Source organism: Nerophis lumbriciformis, linkage group LG13, assembly GCF_033978685.3.
Source record: "Nerophis lumbriciformis linkage group LG13, RoL_Nlum_v2.1, whole genome shotgun sequence".
NCBI lineage: Eukaryota > Metazoa > Chordata > Actinopteri > Syngnathiformes > Syngnathidae > Nerophis > Nerophis lumbriciformis.
This window is the reverse complement of record NC_084560.2, coordinates 12,057,921-12,070,055: the sequence shown is the minus strand read 5'-3', so window position 1 is coordinate 12,070,055 and position 12,135 is coordinate 12,057,921. Positions and strand designations below refer to the sequence as shown.

At 39.6% G+C, this 12,135-nt stretch overlaps 1 protein-coding gene across 1 annotated transcript in view; it reads left to right on the top strand.

Annotated features, from left to right (window-relative positions):
* Positions 1-7,148, top strand: part of LOC133614003 (uncharacterized) — a 51,432-nt gene extending 44,284 nt beyond the window's left edge. Inside the window, exon 13 of the mRNA XM_072914567.1 lies at positions 5,883-7,148. The gene's annotated coding sequence lies outside the window, so the exon portion shown is untranslated. The remainder of the gene's footprint in view (positions 1-5,882) is intronic.
* The last annotated feature ends 4,987 nt before the right edge of the window (positions 7,149-12,135 follow it).

Sequence of the window (12,135 nt, the reverse complement as noted above, 5' to 3'; positions counted from 1 at the left end):
GTCCATAGAAATGACCAATCACGGAAGGTAATCCCTTGTCTAAGAATAAAGAAATATCTTAGAAATATTTAAGTGGACAATGGGAGTGTATATTTTGACAATAAACTACAAAATAATACAAAACAAACAAGCAATATTGGCAATTAATCAAAAATAAATGTTTTCTTTTTTTTCCAATTCATTTTCCCAGTGGGGAGATATCGAAGCATTGTGATGACCTTTGGTTCTGCTGTGAAAGCTCTGCTGCGTGATGTTGCTGATGAGATGACGCCCCTTATTAAATCTGTGACAAAAATAATACCCGCTCTGTCTAAACCAGGGGTCGGCAACCCGCGGCTCCGGAGCCGCATGCGGCTCTTTGATCACTCTGATGCGGCTCAGCAGCTTGCTTGCTGAACCCCCCAATTTTCACGTGAGACTTCCGGATTTCAGTACCTCTCGCAGAAAACTCCCGGGATTAATATTCACCGATTTTCACCCTCACGGCTATAATAAGGGCGTGCCATGATGGTACAACATTTAGCGCCCTCTACAATCTGTATTAACAGTGTGCCAGCTCAACACTTGTTATACAATATACATCTTCTGCTTGCACATGTACGTGACAGCAAGGCATACTTGGTCAACAGCCACACAGGTTACACTGACGGTGGTCATATAAAACAACTTTAACACTCTTACTAATAATGCGCCACACTTTGAACCAAAACCAAACAAGAATGACAAACACATTTCGGGAGAACATCTGCACCTTAACACAACATAAACACAACAGAACAAACACCCAGAATCCCATGCAGCCCTGACTCTTCCGGGCTACATTATACACCCCTGCTACCACCAAACCCCGCCCCCACCCTGCTCCCTGCTCCCTCACACATCTTACCCCCCCCCCCCCCCCCCCTCTGTGCGTCGGTTGAGGTGGGCGGGGGGGTGTATAATGTATCCCGGAAGAGTTAGGGCTGCATGGGATTCTGGGTATTTGTCCTGTTGTGTTTATGTTGTGTTACGGTGCAGATGTTCTCCCGAAATGTGTTTGTTGTGTGGCGCATTATTAGTAAGAGTGTTAAAGTTTTTTTGTTGTTTTTTTTTAAACCGCCACCGTCCGTGTGACCTGTGTGGTTGTTGACCAAGTATGCCTTGCTGTCACCTACGTGAGCAAGCGGAAGCCTCATACAACATGTGGTTGATCAGGCACGCGGACTGTAGTGGGCGCTATATGCTGTATCGTCACGGCACGCATGGCGCTAACAAGCGCCATTCGTTTAAAACCTGCGTGCCGCACCAGCTTTCAAATTCCACATAAGGGTGTGGGCAGCGTGTCTGAGACCCCTGGTTATACATAGCACAAAGCAAAAAAAAACCTTGTATGCAGAGTTAATTCATTTAAAGTTTCAAAAATTTTTTGCGGCTCCCATTGTTTTCTATAATTTGTGAAACTGGTTAAAATGGCTCTTTGACTGGTAAAGGTTGCCGACCCCTGGTCTAAACGATACCGTTTGATCAGCTGCTCGTCATCAAACAAAGCCAGGACATCCTTCCGCTCCCTGAACGTTCGTGCACGTCTCTCTCGCCTCAGTGCCATCCCCCGCTGGCAACTCCTAACCACTTAGGACACCTCTCAAGGTCTCTTAAATATTGTGGAGAGTAGGAGTGATTCTTAGACTTAAGAAAGTTGATAAATAGCTTTTATTCTTAAGTTTGAGAGTAGGACTAAATTTCGCAAATTCTCAGGACTTAAGTGTAAAATGGCACTCTGAGACGCTTGATAAATATGGCCCCTGATCATCCATGAGTGATACCATCACATAAATTAACTGAAAATTGGTCAATTTATTTATGGTGAGTGGGATTGACAGTTTAACAATATCAACACAATATTTAAACTAGTTTCTTACTTTATTCGTAACAATTATTTGATCAAAACACAGTCAATAGTACACAATAACTAAACAAAAGCCAAAACTACCATCTATCCATCCATTTTCTACCGCTTGTCCCTCTCGAGCGGAAGGCGGGTACTACTATTTGAATCCTTTGGTTTTTGCTCTCATTTCCTGTACACAGGAGTGTACAGGAAATGCCCCCTGAATTAGACAACACAATTTAAAAAAACAACAGAAAGTAAAAATATTCACATCTTTAGTATCGATCACATATTGTTACTGCCCTTTGTTTAGACACCACCAATTGATGGATTGATCCGTCCTGTTCTTACGTGTCATGTACTGACTGTTACAATGCCGACACATTATCCTCTCTCTCTATCTTTAGCCTTGTTCTCCAATGATAATAGTACTTAAAATACTAAGAAATGCAGTTTATTTGCCACAATGTAGGTGATTATTAGCTTCAGGGAGCGGTTCTAACATGCCAGAGGCTGTTCACCTTGGAGACCTGCTGCGAGATATAGAGATAACTGCGAGCCTCTCTTTAGCAGTGGGACTAAAAATAAAGTGTCAGCCAGAGGGGACTACCGTTTGTAGTCGGAATTAATCAGCAATGGCAAACACATACTTTTTCACAAAAATCATCCAATACTGATCTGCAATACTAATCATAGTTTGAAACACTAACCCAGATATGCTAAAAAGTTAGGGGATTGAAGTGGAAAGAGAGAATTGGACTTTTCTGGAACTTTCGTCCCCCACATATTCGTGCCTTTGACCCATTACCATACTTGCCAACCTTGAGACCTCCGATTTCGGGAGGGGAGGGGGGTGGGGGTGGGCGGGGTCGGGCTCGGACGGGCTGGCACGGGGGCGTGGCAGGGGGCGTGGCTAAAATGGGAGGAGTATATTTACAGCTAGAATTCACCAAGTCAAGTATTTCATATATATATATATATATATATATATATATATATTTATTTTATTATATGTATATATATATATATATATATATATATATATATATATATATATATATATATATATATATACATATAATATATATATATATACATATATATCCATCCCTCCATCCATTTTCTACCGCTTATTCCCTTTTGGGGTCGCGGGGGGCGCTGGAGCCTATATCAGCTACAATCGGGCGGAAGGCGGAGTACACCCTGGACAAGTCGCCACCTCATCGCAGGGCCAACACAGATAGACAGACAACATTCACACTCACATCCACACACTAGGGCCAATTTAGTGCTGCCAATCAACCTATCCCCAGGTGCATGTCTTTGGAGGTGGGAGGAAGCCGGAGTACCCGGAGGGAACCCACGCAGTCACGGGGAGAACATGCAAACTCCACAAAGAAAGATCCCGAGCCCGGGATTGAACCCAAGACTACTCAGGACCTTCATATTGTGAGGCAGATGCACTAACCCCCCCCCTCCACCGTGCTGCCCATACATATATATATATATATATATATATATACATACATATATTTATTTTATTATATGTATATATATATATATATATATATATATATATATATATATATATACATACATACATATATTTATTTTATTATATATATATATATATATATATATATATATATACAGTGTTGGGACTAACGCGTTAGTTACTGTAACGCCGTTAGTTTCGGCGGTAACTAGTAATCTAACGCGTTATTTTTTTTTATTCAGTAATTTAGTTACCGTTACTACATGATGCGTTACTGCGTTATTTTACGTTACTTTTGATGTAGTATCGGCTAGAAACAGAAGCGCTGCGGTGTCGTTCTTCTGAATCTTCCTCTGTCACAAGCCGGAGAGAAGAAAAGAGGCGCGGTCTATGTGTGTGTGGGTGTGGGTGTGGGGAGGGGATGAGGCACACAACTGATCCGCGGTTTGATATATGAAACAAAAAAAAAAGTTGTTGGCACGTTCAGTCCACACACAGCGTGGTCATGGCGAGCGGAGTAACGGAGGAGCTTGAACGCCCCCGCCATTGAATCGGTGTGTTTATAAGTGCAGACTCGGTTGTGCAAAACGAGGGTTTTAAACACATGCTGAACGTGCTTGAACCACGTTACGACATCCCGTCGCGCACCCACTTCAGCAATAAGATTGTGCCAGATCTTTATGAGCAGGAGAAGAAAAAAGTTGTGGATGAACTATCCTGAGCATCATCTGTTGCGCTCATGACAGACGGGTGGACGTCCAGCGGAACTATAAGCGCTCACTTCATCACAGCAGACTGGGAGATGAGAAGACACGCCCCCTCTACGAGAGTCACCTTGCGCAGGTACTGACACAAGCAGTGGAGGAATGGAAGATAAAGATATCCCAGTCACACGTGATAATGCCAAAAATCAAATAATTACAGAGAATGAGGCAGGACCACAGATAGGTGCTTTGCACATGTAGTGAATTTGGCATCACAGAAGGGAATCTCAGTCAATAGGATGGAGCGCCTCTTTGGGAGGATCAGGAAGGTTTCTTACTTCCACCCAAGCACAACAGCTGCTCATGTGCTTAAGACAAAGCAAGAAATGCTAAAGCTGCCTGCTCATACATGATGTCCCAACGAGGTGGAACTCCACTTATGATATGTTGGAGCAACAGGCAGCTATATACTCTGCATTGACCCACAACACCCTGAAGACAAATGTCACCCTGTCTGATGATGATGTGAGAGTGGCAGGTGAGGTCCTCCAGGTGCTTAAACCCCTCAAAAGTGTTCCATCTCTACTGAGCACTGAAACTTCACCATCTGTGTCAATGATCCTGCCACTGAAAACAAGGATTCTACAATCCATGGCTCCAAGTGTGGAAGACAGCAGCATCACTCCAGATGTCAGGCTTTATGTTTCAAGGAAGATGATGTGCCTTCTTATGTTGCACTTTAACTTGTTTTTTATTCATGGTCATTGGTCCAAGTTTAAAGAAAGGAGGAATGCCTTTTTATGTTGCACTGTTTTTCATTAATTATGTTAAAAGGAAAATAAAAATGTATGTCAAGTTGATCAACAGATTGTATTATTCTCCAGTGCAATAACAGTACTGAAATGAAGGCAAAAAGGGCATTAATGGGAGCTTGAAAAAAAAAGAAGTAACTAAATAGTTACTTTTCACAGTAACGCATTACTTTTTGGTGTAAGTAACTGAGTTAGTAACTGAGTTACTTTTGAAATAAAGTAACTAGTAACTGTAACTAGTTACTGGTTTTCAGTAACTAACCCAACACTGTATATATATATATATATATATATACGTATATATATCTATTTTATTATATATATATATATATATATATATATATATAAAATAAATACTTGAATTTCAGTGTTCATTTATTTACACATATACACACACATAACACTCATCTACTCATTGTTGAGTTAAGGGTTGAATTGTCCATCCTTGTTCTATTCTCTGTCCCTATTTTTCTAACCATGCTGAACACCCTCTCTGATGATGCATTGCTGTGTGGCACACACAAAAGTGCTTTCATCAAATGCACTAGATGGCAGTATTGTCCTGTTTAAGAGTGTCACAACATTGCTGTTTACGGCAAATGAACTGCTTTACGGTATACAAAAACGTGACTGCTGTTGTTGTGTGTTGTTGCCGCGCTGGGAGGACGATAATGAAACTGCCTAACAATAAACCCATGAGGACCTGAGTCCGCCTGAATTTCGGGAGATTTTCGGGAGAAAATTTGTCCCGGGAGGTTTTCGGGAGAGGCGCTGAATTTCGGGAGTCTCACGGAAAATCCGGGAGGGTTGGCAAGTATGCATTACAATCATTCAAAAAACAGTTAAAAACTAACCTCTTCAAACAAACCTTTAATCTCCATCAACCTTAACTTTTAAATGTTCTTTATTGATTTATTTTTTTTAAAGCGTCTATGAGTCTTGATAAAAGCAATATAAAGCAATTATTTATATCTGAAATGATGTATGTTTTTTCTCCTTTACAGGACAACATCAGGATTCCAAAAGACTGCACTAAAAATCACTGACTTATCTTTTTTTCCTATGGTCTTCATCCTGTCTTCATGTGAGCAGGCGGTGGCTGCATACCGTCCATCTTTCTTCCTTCCTTCCTCGGTGCCTTCTGCTGGACATGTCTCTCTGTGGAAAAATGGACATCATTCAACGATCATGCAGTTTTAAGTCCATTCCTGACGAAAAGTATTGCTTGTGTACTGTAGTATAGCCACATAGTGCTAGCAGTGGACGGTGCTATGTTTTATTGACGTTTTCAATGTAGTAATATATCATAAAAGTCACATTTGACATTTAAAAGACAAACAACGCTTCACATCAAGATGGCCAAATGTTTGTGTTTTGGCATCCCAAAGTTCGACCAATCAGACGCTTGTTGACACACTAGAGAGCGGTAGAAGCAGCAGACGAGGAGAACCCGTTTCAGCATCCAGAAGTAAATGGAAACACATTGCATCTTTTACAAGCCATTGGTAGAAAAGATGCACAAATGGACATAAACATTTGAAGGTTAGCAGTACGTTCTTTAAATGAGACTACCGTTTGGCTCAGACGCCATGTGTGTGTTTTCTTTGGTACTTGCTTACATTCCACGATTTGGACACGTTATGCTCCATCATTTTTGTCCTGCTGAGCAGTAAATCGTAGCTGTCCTACCTCGTTATGTGCAATCTTTAGCTCCCGTTAAACACACACACACACACACACACACACACACACACACACACACACACACACACACACACACACACACACACACACACACACACACACACACACGCACACGATACAAGGCTTCTGCAGTTCCAATACAGTGGAACCTCTACAATCCAGCGACACTCATTGAGCTTTTTCACACATTTCTTGCAAACGAAAGCAGCCTCAAAATGCCAAGTAAAATGACAATGACAATGATAATGACAGTTTGATCTTGGAACATACTTCTATGACCATTATTTGTTAGAGGATTTCATATGCGAAAGTTGTTACTAAATCCAAACTAATCATTTATTGTTAGACCTTAGAAGTTCCACTGTACATTTAATATGTTTATGAAATTACAGCCAAGCACAGACGTTATGTCATGTAGATATGATTGAATATTAGGATGCATATCACTGATGTTCCGTTTATTAACCATATACATTTTTTATACTCTCTCACCACCTGTTTCCATACTGTGCAGCTGTTTCAATTCCTTGTCATGTGTCCGTAATAAAAAAAACATTTGTACAAGAGCCAACTTACAATGTGACTCTTTGGCTTCATCCATGCTGCCAGGCGATTAGCGCCTCAATCCCTCAAGAAGATTAGCCTCACAGGTGCGGCCGTGACATTGACGCTAATCAGCCTACGTCGCATGCATGCACACATGTGACGCAGGACCCTGTTTACTGGTTGAGACAATAGAGCCTCTGCTGGTAGAAAACAAGTAGAGCACTCTCTCTTAAGAAAACACTTACACATGCACACACATATACATACATATATATATATATATATATATATATATATATATATATATATATATATATATATATATATATATATATACATATATATATATATATATATATCAGGGGTCACCAACGCGGTGCCCACGGGCACCAGGTAGCCCGTAAGGACCAGATGAGTCGCCCGCTGGCCTGTTCTAAAAATAGCTCAAATAGCAGCACTTAACAGTGAGCTGCCTCTATTTTTTAAATTGTATTTATTTACTAGCAAGCTGGTCTCGCTTTGCTCGCCATTTTTAATTCTAAGAGAGACAAAACTCAAATAGAATTTAAAAATCCAGGAAAATATTTTAAAGACTTGGTCTTCACTAACTGACAAAGAAACAGATAACAGATTTGGTGTCCAATTCAAAATTTAAATTTATTTAAAAATTTGAGAGTTGACTTTTGTATTTTACATGAGTTATTATTTGTACAAACATGGTGCAAAGTAATTCATGATTTGTTAAAAAATGTTAGTGGCTAGCTAGTTAAAATGGGATATTGTGATTTCACAAGACTGTCTTAGAAGTGATCATTTGAAAATGTTCAATTTGAAAAATGTGCACTTAGAGAAAATATAAAAATAAAGTGTTGCATATTGATATTTATCTGTTTCTATATATATTTATTGTGAGAAATCATTAAGATGATCAGTGTTTCCACAAAGATAAATATCATTAATTATTAATAATAACATAGAGTTAAAGGTAAATTGAGCAAATTGGCTATTTCTGGCAATTTATTTAAGTGTGTATCAAACTGGTAGCCCCTGCGATGAGGTGGCGACTTGTCCAGGGTGTACACCGCCTTCTGCCCGATTGTAGCTGAGATAGGCTCCAGCGCCCCCGCGACCCCAAAGGGAATAAGCGGTAGAAAATGGATGAATGGAAACTGGTAGCCCTTCGCATTAATCAGTACCCAAGAAGTAGCTCTTGGTTTCAAAAAGGTTGGTGACCCATCCATCCATCCATCCATTTTCTACCGCTTATTCCCTTTTGGGGTCGCTGGAGCCTATCTCAGCTACAATCGGGCGGAAGGCGGGGTACACCCTGGACAAGTCACCACCTCATCGCAGAGCCAACACAGATAGACAGACAACATTCACACTCACATTCACACACTAGGGCCAATTTAGTGTTGCCAATCAACCTATCCCCAGGTGCATGTCTTTGGAGGTGGGAGGAAGCCGGAGTACCCGGAGGGAACCCACGCAGTCACGGGGAGAACATGCAAACTCCACACAGAAAGATCCCAAGCCCGGGATTGAACCCAAGACTACTCAGGACCTTCGTATTGCACTAACCCCTCTTCCACCGTGCTGCACAGGTTGGTGACCCCTGATATATATATATATATACAGTATATATATATATATATATATATATTTATGTACATATATATATATGTGTGTATATATATATGTGTATATATATATATATATATATATATATATATATATATACAATATATATATATATATATATATATATACACAGTATATATATATATATATATATATATATATATATATATATATATATATATATACATACTGTATATATACACACATATATATACATATAATGTTGTCTATCTGTGTTGGCCCTGTGATGAGGTGGCGACTTGTCCAGGGTGTACCCCACCTTCCGCCCGAATGCAGCTGAGATAGGCTCCAGCACCCCCCGCGACCCTGAAAAGGACAAGCGGTAGAAAATGGATGGATGGATGGAGATCTATATATATATATATATATATATAGTCAAATATATCCATTTTCTGGATGGATGGATGGAGATATATATATATATATCTCCATCCATCCATCCATTTTCTACCGCTTGTCCCTTTCGGGGTCACGGGAGGGGGTGCTGGAGCCTATCTCAGCTGCATTCGGGCGGAAGGTGGGGTACACCCTGGACAAGTCGCCACCTCATCACAGGGCCAACACAGATAGACAACATTATATATATATATATATATATATATACACACATACATACATACATACACATACATATATATATATATATATATATATATACATACATATATACATACATACGTATGTATATTCTATATATAAGTGCCATCAAAATTAACGAGTTAACTCAATTATTAATCACAAAATATTATCGCATTAAACATGTATACACTTAAATCACACATTTTATTTTGACCGTCTAAACTCTTTCACCTTAACCGCGATTAATGCATGCATCAGTACAAAAATGAGTGAGGAGTCTGGGCGGTATAGCTCGGTTGGTAGAGCAACCGTGCCAGCAACTTGAGGGTTGCAGGTTCAATCCCCGCTTCCGCCATCCTAGTCGCTGCCGTTGTATCCTTGGGCAAGACACTCTACCCACCTGCTCCCAGTGCCACCCACACTGGTTTAAATGTAACTTAGATATTGGGTTTCACTATGTAAAGCGCTTTGAGTCACTAGAGAAAAGCGCTATATAAATATAATTCACAAATTCACTCACTCCTGTACTCGCTGGCAAATTTCAGTCCAAAATACAAGCTGAAAGAACTTTATAACTTTATATAAGTTTTGTGCAAATAAATGACATGCATTCAGGTAAAATGTTTAAAAATGTCCCTGGATCACATTTTGACAATAAAATTGCATTTGTGTACAAATATTGGGGTCTAAATTCAATTGTGCAAGCGAATAATCCCCTGTAATTAATAATCCATGAAAGGGACAAGCGGTAGAAAATGGATGGATGGATGATAATCCAACATGGGATTTATCTGATTTTGAAAAATTAATCATTTAAAAGCTATAATATACTGCTATATGTGGTACATTTAATTGAGCCCCAATGGGCTGCGATTGGCCGGTATGTTTTGGGGTACAATGGTTGAATGGAGGCGTGTATTTTAAGAGTATGAGATAAGCTAAATCTTCCGGGCGCTCACAGCGAGGACTCCAAAAGCGGCGGCAGAGAGTCGATCATCAATTTGACTGAAGGCCTCATTAATCTCCAACATCCATTTTTCATTCAGTCTCTGACAAACGCTTATAGACTGGCAGTTTGAGACTCAAACGCGTGTTTGTGAAGTATCCATGGCAACGGGTGGCCTGAATAAAATATGCAGCAGTATAAAGGATGGTGCGGGTCCTCCACTGACAGTAATTACAGCTTTGGGCCTGCAGGGGATGGAGTGGACGACTCAATAAGCCTGCAGCAACTTTCACCCCGCTATGTCCTTGCATTCTGCTTAACTGCTCTATAAAAGTCACGATTTATGACACACTCGTGAGATGATTTATGAGCACATACTGTAAATAAAGTACACACGTGCATCCTGGGACACAGGATTTAGTGACACCACACACACACATAAAACACACTGAACGCTCCAACAGAACCCCCAAAAGTTGGACATTTTGGAATTGTCTGGAAAAATATGCCTAATGCTAATCAAATATCCTTCATAAACTGAGTTATGAACAGTTTTTAAGGACCTACTGAAAAAAATGTCAAAGATACTTTACAGTATATGGAAGGAGTATAAATCTATAGTATAAAGTCTAAAAAATCCTCTGTGGGAGGACAGCTCTGCTGTTTAAGAATCTACTGCATAAACACTAGTTAGAGATCCTCTGTTGTTTTTAGGGCCACCTGTGCAAACGCTAGTCAAAGATCCTCTACAATACAGGAATGCTTTGCTGTTTTAAAAAATCTACTGCAAAAATACAATTAGAAAATCCTCAATGTGACAGGCATGCCCTCCTGTTTTAAACTATCTACCGCAAAAATGCAAGCCAAAAACTCTCTTTATAAAAAGAGGCTCTTCGCTGTTTTTAAAAACTGTGCTGCAGTTAAAACACCAATAATAACGGTCATCTATATGACAGAAGTTGGATGGTGTTAAGAAGGAAGTACTACAAAAATACTAATCTACTATAACATAAGTTTTCTTCTGTTTTACGCTCTCTGCTGTTTTTAAGGACGTACTGCAAAAAACACTTGTCAAAGATCCTCTATTGTGTCTATATTCTTCAGCAGACATAACACTCGGAATACATAATCATTTTGCTGATGTTAAGGACCCACTACAAAAATGCTCATCAAAGATCGTCTAAGAGCTGATTTTATGAATGTTCTGCAAAAACTATTCAAAAATAATCTATATGACAGAAATGCTTTTCTGTTTAAGGATCTACTGCAGCAACGCAAATCAGAGATCCTCAATGGCCGAAGTGTTCTGCTGTTTATAATGACCTACTGTAAAAACACTAGACAAATATCCTCTATCAAACAAGCATACATTTGCTGTTTTTAGAAGTCAACTGCAAAAACACTATTCAAAGATGCTCTAAGTTATAGGAATTATGTTTTAAATAATTTATTGCAAAAATACAAGTCAAGGATTTTCTATCTGTCAGGAACACTCCGCTGTTTTTAAAAAAAACATTTTCTCAAACACTTTCTAAATATTCTCCATATGACAGTAACACTCTACTGTTTTTAAGAGTCTACTGCAAAAAGGCCAGTCAAAGATCCTCTATTTGACAAGTGATATATGAGTTCAGAGATGCTTTGTCTTAAACATGACTCAGGTGCTTTGGGCTGAGTCAGGACTGGTGAACACGAGTTGACTGTGGAGCGAACTTGAACTTTGTGTGAGGAAACGACCTTGTGTTAAAGTTTCCTGGAAAGTCAAGCTAGGTTAAGCGAAAAGGTCATTTTTAATTAGTCTGACGTTTTTAGTCATTTGA